This window comes from Drosophila bipectinata, unplaced genomic scaffold, assembly GCF_030179905.1.
Source record: "Drosophila bipectinata strain 14024-0381.07 unplaced genomic scaffold, DbipHiC1v2 scaffold_46, whole genome shotgun sequence".
Lineage (NCBI taxonomy): Eukaryota > Metazoa > Arthropoda > Insecta > Diptera > Drosophilidae > Drosophila > Drosophila bipectinata.
Window position 1 is genome coordinate 30,001 of NW_027222971.1, and position 9,410 is coordinate 39,410.

At 32.1% G+C, this 9,410-nt stretch overlaps 1 non-coding gene across 1 annotated transcript in view; it reads left to right on the forward strand.

Annotated features, from left to right (window-relative positions):
* The window catches only part of LOC138927636 (large subunit ribosomal RNA), a 3,950-nt gene extending 619 nt beyond the window's left edge, over window positions 1-3,331 (forward strand). Inside the window, exon 1 of the ribosomal RNA XR_011444084.1 lies at window positions 1-3,331. This exon is cut by the window's left edge and continues 619 nt beyond it. This is a non-coding gene — a ribosomal RNA (large subunit ribosomal RNA).
* The last annotated feature ends 6,079 nt before the right edge of the window (window positions 3,332-9,410 follow it).

Genomic DNA, 9,410 nt, shown 5'->3' on the forward strand with positions numbered 1-9,410 from the left:
ATAAATGTCATTAATTTGATAAAGTGTTGATAGATTAATAAGAATACAGTGCGTTAATTTTTCGGAATTATATAATGGCATAATTATCATTGATTTTTGTGTTTATTATATGCACTTGTATGATTAACAATGCGAAAGATTCAGGATACCTTCGGGACCCGTCTTGAAACACGGACCAAGGAGTCTAACATATGTGCAAGTTATTGGGATATAAACCTAATAGCGTAATTAACTTGACTATTAATGGGATTAGTTTTTTAACTATTTTATAGTTAATTAACACAATCCCGGGGCGTTCTATATAGTTATGTATAATAATATTTATATTATTTATGCCTCTAACTGGAACGTACCTTGAGCAGATATGCTGTGACCCGAAAGATGGTGAACTATACTTGATCAGGTTGAAGTCAGGGGAAACCCTGATGGAAGACCGAAACAGTTCTGACGTGCAAATCGATTGTCAGAATTGAGTATAGGGGCGAAAGACCAATCGAACCATCTAGTAGCTGGTTCCTTCCGAAGTTTCCCTCAGGATAGCTGGTGCATTTTAATGTTATATAAAATAATCTTATCTGGTAAAGCGAATGATTAGAGGCCTTAGGGTCGAAACGATCTTAACCTATTCTCAAACTTTAAATGGGTAAGAACCTTAACTTTCTTGATATGAAGTTTAAGGTTATGATATAATGTGCCCAGTGGGCCACTTTTGGTAAGCAGAACTGGCGCTGTGGGATGAACCAAACGTAATGTTACGGTGCCCAAATTAACAACTCATGCAGAAACCATGAAAGGCGTTGGTTGCTTAAAACAGCAGGACGGTGATCATGGAAGTCGAAATCCGCTAAGGAGTGTGTAACAACTCACCTGCCGAAGCAACTAGCCCTTAAAATGGATGGCGCTTAAGTTGTATACCTATACATTACCGCTAAAGTAGATGATTTATATTACTTGTAATATAAATTTTGAAACTTTAGTGAGTAGGAAGGTACAATGGTATGCGTAGAAGTGTTTGGCGTAAGCCTGCATGGAGCTGCTATTGGTACAGATCTTGGTGGTAGTAGCAAATAATCGAATGAGACCTTGGAGGACTGAAGTGGAGAAGGGTTTCGTGTGAACAGTGGTTGATCACGAGTTAGTCGGTCCTAAGTTCAAGGCGAAAGCCGAAAATTTTCAAGTAAAAATAAATATTACAATTATTGTGAAAATTATATACTTGAATAATTTTGAACGAAAGGGAATACGGTTCCAATTCCGTAACCTGTTGAGTATCCGTTTGTTATTAAATATGGGCCTCGTGCTCATCCTGGCAACAGGAACGACCATAAAGAAGCCGTCGAGAGATATCGGAAGAGTTTTCTTTTCTGTTTTATAGTCGTACTACCATGGAAGTCTTTCGCAGAGAGATATGGTAGATGGGCTAGAAGAGCATGACATATACTGTTGTGTCGATATTTTCTCCTCGGACCTTGAAAATTTATGGTGGGGATACGCAAACTTCTCAACAGGCCGTACCAATATCCGCAGCTGGTCTCCAAGGTGAAGAGTCTCTAGTCGATAGAATAATGTAGGTAAGGGAAGTCGGCAAATTAGATCCGTAACTTCGGGATAAGGATTGGCTCTGAAGATTGAGATAGTCGGGCTTGATTGGGAAACAATAATATGGTTTATGTGCTCGTTCTGGGTAAATAGAGTTATAATCATTTATGGTTGTAACTTGTTCCCCGGATAGTTTAGTTACGTATCCAATTGTGGAACTTTCTTGCTAAAATTTTTAAGAATACTAGTTGGGTCAAACCAATTAGTTCTTATTAATTATAACGATTATCAATTAACAATCAATTCAGAACTGGCACGGACTTGGGGAATCCGACTGTCTAATTAAAACAAAGCATTGTGATGGCCCTAGCGGGTGTTGACACAATGTGATTTCTGCCCAGTGCTCTGAATGTCAAAGTGAAGAAATTCAAGTAAGCGCGGGTCAACGGCGGGAGTAACTATGACTCTCTTAAGGTAGCCAAATGCCTCGTCATCTAATTAGTGACGCGCATGAATGGATTAACGAGATTCCTTCTGTCCCTATCTACTATCTAGCGAAACCACAGCCAAGGGAACGGGCTTGGAATAATTAGCGGGGAAAGAAGACCCTTTTGAGCTTGACTCTAATCTGGCAGTGTAAGGAGACATAAGAGGTGTAGAATAAGTGGGAGATATTAGACTTCGGTTTGGTATCGACAATGAAATACCACTACTCTTATTGTTTCCTTACTTACTTGATTAAATGGAACGTGTATCATTTCCTAGCCATTATACGGATATATTTATTATATCTTATGGTATTGGGTTTTGATGCAAGCTTCTTGATCAAAGTATCACGAGTTTGTTATATAATCGCAAACAAATTCTTTAATGAGAGATGCATTCATGTATTATCGATTTGAAAATTTGGTATAACTCCAATTACTCAGGTATGATCCAATTCAAGGACATTGCCAGGTAGGGAGTTTGACTGGGGCGGTACATCTCTCAAATAATAACGGAGGTGTCCCAAGGCCAGCTCAGTGCGGACAGAAACCACACATAGAGCAAAAGGGCAAATGCTGACTTGATCTCGGTGTTCAGTACACACAGGGACAGCAAAAGCTCGGCCTATCGATCCTTTTGGTTTAAAGAGTTTTTAACAAGAGGTGTCAGAAAAGTTACCATAGGGATAACTGGCTTGTGGCGGCCAAGCGTTCATAGCGACGTCGCTTTTTGATCCTTCGATGTCGGCTCTTCCTATCATTGTGAAGCAAAATTCACCAAGCGTTGGATTGTTCACCCATGCAAGGGAACGTGAGCTGGGTTTAGACCGTCGTGAGACAGGTTAGTTTTACCCTACTAATGACAAAACGTTGTTGCGACAGCATTCCTGCGTAGTACGAGAGGAACCGCAGGTACGGACCAATGGCACAATACTTGTTCGAGCGAACAGTGGTATGACGCTACGTCCGTTGGATTATGCCTGAACGCCTCTAAGGTCGTATCCGTGCTGGACTGCAATGATAAATAAGGGGCAATTTGCATTGTATGGCTTCTAAACCATTTAAAGTTTATTATTTATATTTTAAACGACAATGGATGTGATGCCAATGTAATTTGTAACATAGTAAATTGGGAGGATCTTTGATCACCTGATGCCATGCTAGTTACATATGAAAACATTATTTAATACAATGACAAAGCCTAGAATCAATTGTAAACGACTTTTGTAACGGGCAAGGTGTTGTAAGTGGTTGAGCAGCTGCCATACTGCGATCCACTGAAGCTTATCCTTTGCTTGATGATTCGAAATATAAAAAAAATGTAAATATGCATGTGTAAATATGTATATTTAGTATAAAAAATCTTTATATGCTATATCTAAGAAAGCATATAAGGATTTATCACGGGTTGTCCACGTTTCCCTACTAATTGTGGCCTACTAACTGTTTCGTCATCTTATTAGTGACGTGAAAAATGAAAATAATATTTTTCATTTATATTGTTATAAGTCTTAAACCTTAAGACGGCGGGAGTTGAATTACTTTCGTTTAGGTAGCCAAATGCCTCGTCATCTTATTAGTGACGTGAAAAATGAAAATAATATTTTTCATTTATATTGTTATAAGTCTTAAACCTTATAACGGCGGAAGATGAATTACTTTCTTTTAGGTAGCCAAATGCCTCGTCATCTTATTAGTGACGTGAAAAATGAAAATAATATTTTTCATTTATATTGTTATAAGTCTTAAACTTTAAGACGGCGGGAGTTGAATTACTTTCGCATAGGTAGCCAAATGCCTCGTCATCTTATTAGTGACGCGCATGATTCAATTCAAGAGATTCCTTCTGTCCCTATTTAAAACCTCACGGATATTAAAAATATTAAACATATATTGTTATAAGTCTTAAACCTTAAGACGGCGGGAGTTGAATTACTTTCGCATAGGTAGCCAAATGCCTCGTCATCTTATTAGTGACGCGCATGATTCAATTCAAGAGATTCCTTCTGTCCCTATTTAAAACCTCACGGATATTAAAAATATTAAACATATATTGTTATAAGTCTTAAACCTTAAGACGGCGGGAGTTGAATTACTTTCGCATAGGTAGCCAAATGCCTCGTCATCTTATTAGTGACGTGAAAAATGAAAATAATATTTTTCATTTATATTGTTATAAGTCTTAAACTTTAAGACGGCGGGAGTTGAATTACTTTCGCATAGGTAGCCAAATGCCTCGTCATCTTATTAGTGACGTGAAAAATGAAAATAATATTTTTCATTTATATTGTTATAAGTCTTAAACCTTATAACGGCGGAAGATGAATTACTTTCGTTTAGGTAGCCAAATGCCTCGTCATCTTAATAGTGACGTGAAAAATGAAAATAATATTTTTCATTTATATTGTTATAAGTCTTAAACTTTAAGACGGCGGGAGTTGAATTACTTTCGCATAGGTAGCCAAATGCCTCGTCATCTTATTAGTGACGTGAAAAATGAAAATAATATTTTTCATTTATATTGTTATAAGTCTTAAACCTTATAACGGCGGAAGATGAATTACTTTCGTTTAGGTAGCCAAATGCCTCGTCATCTTATTAGTGACGTGAAAAATGAAAATAATATTTTTCATTTATATTGTTATAAGTCTTAAACTTTAAGACGGCGGGAGTTGAATTACTTTCGCATAGGTAGCCAAATGCCTTGTCATCTTATTAGTGACGCGCATGATTCAATTCAAGAGATTCCTTCTGTCCCTATTTAAAACCTCACGGATATTAAAAATATTAAACATATATTGTTATAAGTCTTAAACCTTAAGACGGCGGGAGTTGAATTACTTTCGCATAGGTAGCCAAATGCCTCGTCATCTTATTAGTGACGCGCATGATTCAATTCAAGAGATTCCTTCTGTCCCTATTTAAAACCTCACGGATATTAAAAATATTAAACATATATTGTTATAAGTCTTAAACCTTAAGACGGCGGGAGTTGAATTACTTTCGCATAGGTAGCCAAATGCCTCGTCATCTTATTAGTGACGCGCATGATTCAATTCAAGAGATTCCTTCTGTCCCTATTTAAAACCTCACGGATATTAAAAATATTAAACATATATTGTTATAAGTCTTAAACCTTAAGACGGCGGGAGTTGAATTACTTTCGCATAGGTAGCCAAATGCCTTGTCATCTTATTAGTGACGCGCATGATTCAATTCAAGAGATTCCTTCTGTCCCTATTTAAAACCTCACGGATATTAAAAATATTAAACATATATTGTTATAAGTCTTAAACCTTAAGACGGCGGGAGTTGAATTACTTTCGCATAGGTAGCCAAATGCCTCGTCATCTTATTAGTGACGCGCATGATTCAATTCAAGAGATTCCTTCTGTCCCTATTTAAAACCTCACGGATATTAAAAATATTAAACATATATTGTTATAAGTCTTAAACCTTAAGACGGCGGGAGTTGAATTACTTTCGCATAGGTAGCCAAATGCCTCGTCATCTTATTAGTGACGCGCATGATTCAATTCAAGAGATTCCTTCTGTCCCTATTTAAAACCTCACGGATATTAAAAATATTAAACATATATTGTTATAAGTCTTAAACCTTAAGACGGCGGGAGTTGAATTACTTTCGCATAGGTAGCCAAATGCCTCGTCATCTTATTAGTGACGCGCATGATTCAATTCAAGAGATTCCTTCTGTCCCTATTTAAAACCTCACGGATATTAAAAATATTAAACATATATTGTTATAAGTCTTAAACCTTAAGACGGCGGGAGTTGAATTACTTTCGCATAGGTAGCCAAATGCCTCGTCATCTTATTAGTGACGCGCATGATTCAATTCAAGAGATTCCTTCTGTCCCTATTTAAAAACTCACGAATATTAAAAATATTAAAAATATTTTCATATGGATATGCAATCGTATGGATATCCAAATATGTGTGGGAAAGTCGTACTTCCTATACGATAAATGACCGGATTGACGAAACCGTGTTCAAAAAGGTATATAGGGTAGGTGGTGTTCGGCCTACCAATATAATATTAAAATAATATTATATTAAACAGAAGATCGCCAGTATTAATATATAAGCATATGGTTATGAATACATATGCATATAACATATATGAAAATATATGAATATATAAAAAAAAATATATATGAATATGAAAATATTTATATGTATATGGAATATATGGTAGGTGATGATGTTAGCCTACCATATAATATATAATATAATAATTTAATTATATTATATTAAATATGGAAATATTAAAAATATATTAAAAATATTAAAAATATTTTCATATGGATATGCAATCGTATGGATATCCAAATATGTGTGGGAAAGTCATACTTCCCATACAATAAATGACCGGATTGACGAAACCGTGTTCAAAAAGGTATATAGGGTAGGTGGTGTTCAGCCTGCCAATATAATATTAAAATAATATTATATTAAACAGAAGACCGCCAGTATTAATATATGAGCATATGGTTATGAATACATATGCATATAACATATATGAAAATATATGAATATAAAAAAATATATATGGATATGAAAATATTTATATGTATATGAAATATATGGTAGGTGATGAGGATAGCCTACCATATAATATATAATATAATAATTTAATTATATTATATTAAATATGGAAATATTAAAAATATATTAAAAATATTAAAAATATTTTCATATGGATATGCAATCGTATGGATATCCAAATATGTGTGGGAAAGTCATACTTCCCATACAATAAATGACCGGATTGACGAAACCGTGTTCAAAAAGGTATATAGGGTAGGTGGTGTTCGGCCTACCAATATAATATTAAAATAATATTATATTAAACAGAAGACCGCCAGTATTAATATATGAGCATATGGTTATGAATACATATGCATATAACATATATGAAAATATATGAATATAAAAAAATATATATGGATATGAAAATATTTATATGTATATGAAATATATGGTAGGTGATGGTGATAGCCTACCATATAATATATAATATAATAATTTAATTATATTATATTAAATATGGAAATATTAAAAATATATTAAAAATATTAAAAATATTTTCATATGGATATGCAATCGTATGGATATCCAAATATGTGTGGGAAAGTCATACTTCCCATACAATAAATGACCGGATTGACGAAACCGTGTTCAAAAAGGTATATAGGGTAGGTGGTGTTCGGCCTACCAATATAATATTAAAATAATATTATATTAAACAGAAGACCGCCAGTATTAATATATAAGCATATGGTTATGAATACATATGCATATAACATATATGAAAATATATGAATATAAAAAAATATATATGGATATGAAAATATTTATATGTATATGAAATATATGGTAGGTGATGGTGATAGCCTACCATATAATATATAATATAATAATTTAATTATATTATATTAAATATGGAAATATTAAAAATATATTAAAAATATTAAAAATATTTTCATATGGATATGCAATCGTATGGATATCCAAATATGTGTGGGAAAGTCATACTTCCCATACAATAAATGACCGGATTGACGAAACCGTGTTCAAAAAGGTATATAGGGTAGGTGGTGTTCAGCCTGCCAATATAATATTAAAATAATATTATATTAAACAGAAGATCGCCAGTATTAATATATAAGCATATGGTTATGAATACATATGCATATAACATATATGAAAATATATGAATATATAAAAAAAAATATATATGAATATGAAAATATTTATATGTATATGGAATATATGGTAGGTGATGATGTAGCCTACCATATAATATATAATATAATAATTTAATTATATTATATTAAATATGGAAATATTAAAAATATATTAAAAATATTAAAAATATTTTCATATGGATATGCAATCGTATGGATATCCAAATATGTGTGGGAAAGTCATACTTCCCATACAATAAATGACCGGATTGACGAAACCGTGTTCAAAAAGGTAATAGGGTAGGTGGTGTTCGGCCTACCAATATAATATTAAAATAATATTATATTAAACAGAAGACCGCCAGTATTATATATAAGCATATGGTTATGAATACATATGCATATAACATATATGAAAATATATGAATATATAAAAAAAATATATATGAATATGAAAATATTTATATGTATATGGAATATATGGTAGGTGATGATGATAGCCTACCATATAATATATAATATAATAATTTAATTATATTATATTAAATATGGAAATATTAAAAATATATTAAAAATATTAAAAATATTTTCATATGGATATGCAATCGTATGGATATCCAAATATGTGTGGGAAAGTCATACTTCCCATACAATAAATGACCGGATTGACGAAACCGTGTTCAAAAAGGTATATAGGGTAGGTGGTGTTCAGCCTGCCAATATAATATTAAAATAATATTATATTAAACAGAAGACCGCCAGTATTAATATATGAGCATATGGTTATGAATACATATGCATATAACATATATGAAAATATATGAATATAAAAAAATATATATGGATATGAAAATATTTATATGTATATGAAATATATGGTAGGTGATGAGGATAGCCTACCATATAATATATAATATAATAATTTAATTATATTATATATAAATATGGAAATATTAAAAATATATTAAAAATCTTAAAAATATTTTCATATGGATATGCAATCGTATGGATATCCAAATATGTGTGGGAAAGTCATACTTCCCATACAATAAATGACCGGATTGACGAAACCGTGTTCAAAAAGGTATATAGGGTAGGTGGTGTTCGGCCTACCAATATAATATTAAAATAATATTATATTAAACAGAAGACCGCAAGTATTAAAATATGAGCATATGGTTATGAATACATATGCATATAACATATATGAAAATATATGAATATAAAATATATATGGATATCAAAATACTTATATATATATAAAATATATGGTAGGTGATTGTGATAGCCTACCATATAATATATAATATAATAATTTAATTATATTATATTAAATATGGAAATATTAAAAATATTTAAAAATATTAAAAATATTTTCATATGGATATGCAATCGTATGGATATCCAAATATGTGTGGGAAAGTCATACTTCCCATACAATAAATGACCGGATTGACGAAACCGTGTTCAAAAAGGTATATAGGGTAGGTGGTGTTCGGCCTACCAATATAATATTAAAATAATATTATATAAACAGAAGACCGCCAGTATTAATATATAAGCATATGGTTATGAATACATATGCATATAACATATATGAAATATATGAATATAAAAAAATATATATGGATTAAATGAAAATATTTATATGTATATGAATATATGGTAGGTGATGGTG